Source organism: Schistocerca serialis, chromosome 3, assembly GCF_023864345.2.
Source record: "Schistocerca serialis cubense isolate TAMUIC-IGC-003099 chromosome 3, iqSchSeri2.2, whole genome shotgun sequence".
NCBI lineage: Eukaryota > Metazoa > Arthropoda > Insecta > Orthoptera > Acrididae > Schistocerca > Schistocerca serialis.
In genome coordinates this window covers 872,045,571-872,053,566 of record NC_064640.1, presented here as the reverse complement: position 1 = coordinate 872,053,566, position 7,996 = coordinate 872,045,571, and positions in this window count along the sequence as shown.

Below are 7,996 nucleotides of genomic sequence, written 5' to 3'. Positions count from 1 at the left end.
GAGAGCAGAATGGGGCGCTCCGCGGAACTCACGGACTTCCAACCAGTTCAGGTGATTGAATGTCACTTGTGTCATACGTCTGTACGCGAGATTTCCACAATCCTAAACATCCGTAGGTCCACTGTTTCCGATGTGACAGTAAAGTGGAAATGTGAAGGGACATGTACAGCACAAAAGCGTATAGGCCGACCTCGTCTGTTGATTGACAGAACCCTCCGACAGTTGAAGAGAGTCGTAATTTGCAATAGGTAGACATCTATCCAGACCACTACACAGGAATTCCAAACTGCATCAGGATCCACTACAAGTACCATGAAAGTTAGGCGGGAGGTGAAAAAATTTGGATTTCATGGTCGAGCGGCTGCTCATATGCCACACATCACGCCGGTAAATGCCAACGACGCCTCGCTTGGTGTAAGGAGCGTAAACATTGGAAGACCGAACAGTGGGAAAACGTTGTGTAGAGTGACGAATCACGGTACATAGTGTGGCGATCCGCTGGCAAGGTGTGGGTATGGCGAATGCCCGGTGGACGTCATCTGCCAGGGTGTGTAGAGCCAACAGTATAATTCGGAGGCGGTGGTGTTAGGATGTGGTCATGTTTTTCATTGAGGGGCCTTGCACCCCTTGTTGTTTTGCGTGGCACTATCACACCACAGGCCTACATTGATGTTTTAAACACCTTCTTGCTTTCCACCGTTGAAGAGTAATTTGGGGATGGCGATCGCATCTTTCAACACGATAGAGCACCGGTTCATACTGCACGACCTGTGGCGGAGCGGTTACACGACAATAACATCTCTGTAATGGACTGGCCTGCGCAGAGTACTGACCTGAATCGTATAGAACACCTTTGGGATGTTTTGGAACGGTGACATCGTGCCAGGCCTCACCGACCGACATCGATACCTCTCCTCAGTGCAGCACTCCGTGAAGAATGGGCTGCCATTCCCCAAGAAACCTTCCAGCACCTGACTGAACGTATACCTGCGAGAGTGGAAGCTGTCATCAAGGCTAAGGGTGGGCCAGCGCCAACATTTTCGGCCACGTGTCCGGATACTTTTGATCACATAGTGTATATGTTTTGTTGAGTGGTGGTAACACCCGTTCCCGTCAGGTCACCGAAGTTGAGCACTGTCGGGTTTCGGGTTTGGCTAGCACCCGGATGGGCACCGTCTTTGTCTGCCGACTGCTGTTGACAAGTGGGATGTACTCAGCCGTCGTGCGGCCAATTGAGGAGCTACTTGACTGAAAAGTAGCGACACTGGTCACGAAAACTGACAACGGCCGAGAGAGCAGTGTGCTGGCCACATGTCTCAGTATCCGCACCCGGTAACGCCTAAGGGCTGAGGATGACACGGTGGGCGTTCGAAACTGTTGAGCCTTCGAGACCTGTTCGGGCGGTGTCTTCTTTTATGTTTTGAAAAGTGAGTTTGCGAGTATCAAATCATGTGACATAAATTGTCGTATCCTTCGACTGCATTGACTTAGAAGCTCAAGTATTTTACACCGTCAAGGGACCGTAGTCGTTATTATTTGACATAAATTTCAGTTTGATACTTCGACCCGTTCCTGAGAAAAAAAAGTGGTCTTAGCAGACGGACAGATAGACGGAAAACAAAGCGATCCTATGAGGGTTCCGTATTTACTGATTGAGATATGGACCCTAAAAAGAAAGAAGGAAGGAAATCATCAACGAACAGTAAATGGTATTTGTTAATTTGTTGCATATATTGACGATGTATGTGAAGCTAACACCAATTTTTAAAAACGTACGGAACAAAACGTGTGTATGAAAACTTAATTTTTGACATAGAATCTGCTGAACAACTATTGCCATCACAAGTTAAATTCAGCATAAAAATTAGCATTGCAGATGCACTTGTAAATGGAAGAAAACGTCGTACTGTCTCGAAGAATAAAGTAATTCACTTAGGTTCTTTTATTTTGCATGTGACATGATCATGCGATTATATCTAAAAACATTAAGATAAAAGAACACTTTTAAACGTTTCACTTGCGTGATTTCTCAGAAAATCACAAGCGCCTTCAGTTATAACCTCAGGGATTCTATCCTCAAGATCACGAAGAGCTTTCGGGGTATGCTTATAAAAGTTTTTTTTGCTCATCTCCAGAAACAGAAATGAGTAGTAGTACAATGAGGACCTCATGGAGCTCATCGTCAAGGAAAGTTGATGATGACATAAGTGAAACGTGGAAGTACACCAGTCTGCTGCCGGCCGGTGTAGCCGTGCGGTTCTAGGCGCTTCAGTCTGGAACCGCGTGGCCGCTACGGTCGCAGGTTCGAATCCTGCCTCGGGCATGGATGTGTGTAATGTCCTTAGGTTAGTTCGGTTTAAGTAGTTCTAAGTTCTAGGGGACTGATGACCACAGATGTTTAGTCCCATAGTGCTCACAGTCATTTGAACCAACCAGTCTGCGTAAATATCAGACCTCCAACTTCATCCTACTGAGTAATGAAAGATAACACTACATAAATACTGAGATAATATATGTTGGGTGAATCACCTAAAACTTGCACCGCAAATATTGCGGAAACGAAAAGTGTTACTGAAGCTCGATTTTCACAGAATGGATTGGTAGTCAGGGGCTCGTATTGTTAGCCAATAACAGACTGTAATAATACTTAGAAAGTGTATTTTTGTACAAAAATTCAGTTTTTGAATGGAATGATGGCTATTGATATCAAGAAACTAAAAGTAGGATAAATCAGAACATCAGTGGTGTTTATTGCAGGATTCTAGTGCGAGTCGTTTACGAGGTGTGGTGTTTTGAAAAGTTTCCACACCGACGCTTGTTTGTGCCATTCACGCTGCATAGTTGCTAGGTAAGATGTTGTTATGTTTGCTTACAATGCATTTGTGTGTTCCTTAAGTGCATTACGACTTGCTAGTCAGTTAGTGTGTGACAGTCCAAGCAGTAGGTCGTGAGTGGACGATGGGATTTGGCTCAAATGGCTCTGAGCACTATGGGACTCAACTGCTGAGGTCATAAGTCCCCTAGAACTTAGAACTACTTAAACCTAACTAACCTAAGGACAACACACACATCCATGCCCGAGGCAGGATTCCAACCTGCGACCGTAGCGGTCGCGCGGTTCCAGACTGTAGCGCCAGAACCGCTCGGCCACCAGCGGCCGACGACGATGGGATTTAGCAATGTAGAAAAAGCTGATATGTCCATGGTACGGAGAGTGTAGGAAAAATACAGTTTGTTCTTTACGGTGTATGCGGCAAGCTATTCCAATAGACAACCATCGCGGCAATTATTTATCAACCTCTTCAGCCAGTTACGTGAAAGTGGTAGTGTAACACCTAGACAACGTAATAAAAGAAACAATTGACAACAGAGGAGCGGGAAATTAATATTCTTGCTACTGCTGCAGTTGATCAGCTTCCGTATTATAAGCGCGGCAATTTGAGTATGGTAAGACGCGGAAGAAACAGTCTGGAAAACTCGATGTTGTGACGTCTCAGTCTAGTCGGATCATTCCTGAAAATAGAGAATACGCCATATAAAGAAATATATTTTTGTCTGTGAGCAATTCTTGCCCTGCCTCTGCGAATTCTTAAGTAAGGTTGTTCTATTAATTCTGTTAATTATTTCCCACAAGTCACAATTTTTTCCTGGAACAAATATTGGCCTCAAGTTTCCTATAAGCTGAGAATATTCGTACAACTCAGTTGGTGCTACGAATATATTTTTTGCTATTTTATTGTTTCTTAAGCACAGGAGCACCACATGAAGGCGATTAAGTTTTTATTAGAAGGTGCTTTTTGTTCTTCACTCTCTATTTTATTAAGCAGGTATTTTAAACAACTCGTAAATCCCGTCACTACATTACTGATTTTTTTAAATATTGGAAGCTGCTCCATTTAAAGTTGACAGAAGCTATGCTCACCGGCCAGTAAATTGGACACCCTCAGGAGACATGACAATAATATAGTGTGCACCGCCTCCAGCCTCGGTAATAGCCTCAATCCCGTGAGAAAGACAGTCCATAAGTTTTGTCAGGGACGCTATATTTGGCTGAAGCCATTCGTTGATTGTTACACCTCATAAAGCTACCAAATTACGGAGATACTGATTGCTACGTCCCAGCTGCTGTTATTGGTTCCAGGTATTTTCTGATGGATTAAGATCGGGCGACTGCGCCAATCGAGGAGCGATAGGATTCCTGAGTGTTAGTCAAACTAAGAGCGTGTGCCTGCAGATCTGTCAAAATGGCTTTGTCACCTTGGAAGACTACAGTGTCCACAATATACTCGTCATAAAGATATAGAAAAATTGCAACAATTGGTCACTGAGAACGTTGAAATGGACATTCCAGTTCCCGTTTACGGTAATCTAAATGAATCACCTTAAGTTGTGGTACGGAAAACACCCTCTAAACATCGCAGAATCACTTCCGTCCTGAGCTACGCCCTCCACACACTGCGAGTTCAACCCTCTCATTGATTGCAGTTGTTTATCTGTAACAGAACTTCGTGGATATACAACACGACGTGTCAAATATACTGAAATATAGACGCTTCCCTGCTTGTCACCTTTAAATTCAGTGCAAATATAACTGGCATGACTGGAGAATATATTACAGTAAGAAACTAGAATTAATACCTGTAGTTCATACGGCAGAAGATTAACTCACTGGACAAAATATTAGGCATCCCCTTTAAATAGTACATTGATCGCTTTGGAACACTGCAGATTGTGCTACACTGCTACCAAGCTGTCATTTGACACTTCAATGCTGTCGTGAGTTATGGAACTGAAGTGGTGTGAGTAGTGGTTCAAAAAGAGAACAGGCTCACTCTGCATTGTTGCCATATTTCCTATGTGAATTGTATCGCCTGCTTCCTAAGTTACTGTCTATGTGAACTAGAGGTGATCGTGTTATGTGCCCAGTGCTTTCATCACATCAGGTGCTGGGCCTGTATGACAATGAGGGGTGCAATCTGGCAATGTTCGTTCTCGCTGGAGCCCCACACACGGATAAATTCATCATGATGCTGTAAAAAGAAACTTCCTTGCGTCCACTGTTACTGTTGTGTGCGTTATTATTGGTGCACCTGTCTCTGCTTCCTTGTCAAGGGACACTGCTACAATGGTCGCTATGCTGACAGTCCATGGGGCTAACGTTGTTTGTTGGCCACTCCCTCCCCTCCTCCCTAATTCTTGGTTGTTGTGACAGACTAATCTGTAGTGCAGCCTGAAGTTTAGGTTAGGTTGGAAGGCGACACTTTGGTTGTGAATTAGCGAAGCCAACGAATGTGAAAGCAGAAAATATGGTTGTGGTAACAAATTGACCGTTAACAAAGCCCAATGTTTACGTCCACACCATACTGAAAAATGCAAGGGGGGTCCAGTACATAACTTTACTGTCCATGGGGCTCCAGACGACATTGCACTGCCCATGTGAATATTTGTCTTGACCATGTTCTGGCTGAAGGTCGGTACATGGCTGTGCGATCCTGCAATGCAGACGATCACTATATCTGTCTTTCCGGGCAATGTCATATGGGGTCTTTGATATCTTGCAGGTCGTTTAATAAGGCCCTCTTTAGACCATCGATACACAGTTCGCATGACAGTTACGGGATCCGTTTAATGCGAGTGGCAATTTCGAATAGCCAAGATTATGTCATTGTCTACGAGAGCGTTCTGAAAAGTAATGCCTCCAAATTTTTATGTGAAAACTCTTAAAGCTTTTAAAATTATACATCTTTATTCTTCGTGTCTATATATTTATTTCTCAACATAGTCTCCTTAGTGACGAACTCATTTCTCCCAACGAGAGACCAGTCACTGTGGTACGTTTGACTTGACAGACCAACAACCTCACTTCTGCTTGCACCGCTTCATCACTATTACAGTGAAGTCCTCGAAGGTATTCTTTAAGTTCTGGAAACAGATGAATATCGGATCGGACCAAATTGGGGTCGATGACAGTGAACCCAAAGCATCGGAAAGAGAGGGTGGTCAACTGAAGGCACGTTTTCTGCCTTTAGAAAATCCTTTACAACTCGCTGTTTCCCATTCACCGACATAGTTAACGTTACACGCCGCTACGTTATGCGCTGTAATTCGGAGCCCTTTACCATCAGAGGGTTGCAAGTTGCATTTGAGAATTGGAAACGTCGACCGAGTAATATGCATAACATATAATACCTTTACTGATAATGAGAAAAGAATAAAAAATTCGAAGGTATTACTTTCAACACGCCCTCCTAATTCCGATACTAGGTAGTAGTTGTTCTATGAGGCTTAAAACGATCTTTTCGCAAGCAATCAACATCCAAATGTAGTTTCTGAATGTGAAACACTCTGCGTAATTTTGCCTTACATACAAAATGAAAATGGCATTGCTCTTACCTGCTTTTTGAGGTTCTGCTAAAATGCAGATCATCTGCGTATCCAAGTATGTCGTATACTTAATAACAATTTGGCGTTTGTCGCATGCTACTTTCATGGTGTCGCAAATTTTTGGCCAACAGTGGTATTTTAATTTAATTTAAAGAAGAAAAATTTAGTTTTTACTTAGTTTAGTGTCAATATGAACTGTGGGAATGCTTTTGTTTGTATGACATTTTAGAGTATCAGGTTCTGTATGTTTCCTTCAGTTAACTGATATACTGTGCTGTCAAAAAATGGTGGTAGACTGTTTATTGCTTATAGAAATTCGTTCAGACTTAGAGACTTTTCAAAACTTGACTGCTGCTTCATTTTGAACATGTAAGAGATGGGCGGCTGAATCAAGACTTGACCTTACTTCTCAAGAAGATAATTCTCATTAAGCACGTCAGAACTGAACATACTGATAAACACATCGAGGAAGTGAGTGATATAGTATTAGACTTTCGGTGGTTGAAGGTTTGGGAATTAGTTAATAAGCTGAGTATATGCGAAGACTGCCTACGGTACCTTTTTAATTAAATAATGTATGAAAAACATTGAGCAGGATATGAGCCGCGTTTGTTAAATGATGACCAAAAGTAAGAGAGGAAATGAATTTCTAAGTAACTTTTGTTACATTTTGGTAAGAACTGAACTGCTTTATCTCGATTTTGTGCTGTAGATGAGACGTGAGTCCATGTCACGCCAGAAACGAAGTAGTAGTTGCAGCGGCGAGTGGACAGCTACCAAATGGTTCAAATGGCTCTGAGCACTATGGAACTTAACTGCTGAGGTCATCAGTCCCCTAGAACTTAGAACTAATTAAACCTAACTAACCTAAGGACATCACACACATCCATGCCCGAGGCAGGATTCGAACCTGCGACCATAGCAGTCGCGCTGTTCCAGACTGTAGCGCCTAGAACCGCTCAGTCACTCCGGCCGGCGACAGCTACCAAATGAATGGAGTCAATGGAATGGTTGTAACTAGTGTTCCTGCGATACAGAATGGATTCTTTTTACGACTGTTATAGCAATAATTGGTGAGTACTACGGGAAGTCTGCTGGATAAAATCTACGAAAACGTACCCAAGGTGGGTGTGAATTCTAAAAGAAATTTAAAGCAGTTTTCATCAGGACAACGAACCTGCTCACTAAGATGGTTTGGCAGAGTGAAAGCTGAGGGATTCGAAGTACAAATTCTTGGTACGTCTACCTTATTTGCAGTATTTTTGTTCACCCTGACTTCGTCTTGTTCCCAGATCAAAAGAAATTTGTGTCTGGAAAAAATTTTCAGTCCTATGAAGACTTTGTAACAACGGTAGATGGATATATTGCAAGCCTTCGAGATTTGCGCTCCACGGATGAAATAAGGTGACTGGCAATCGTTGGATGAAGTGCATTAGTCTGTTGTTACCACAGTTCTATCTTCAGAAGTTCTGGGAACCGGGGTGATGCAAAACGTTTTTTGATGTGTGTACTGTCGACGACAGTGCTGCGAAAGCAGAGTTACTAAACACAGCCTGTATAACACACCCTGCCTGTATAACACACCCTGTATAACACCCAGCAATGAAGTATA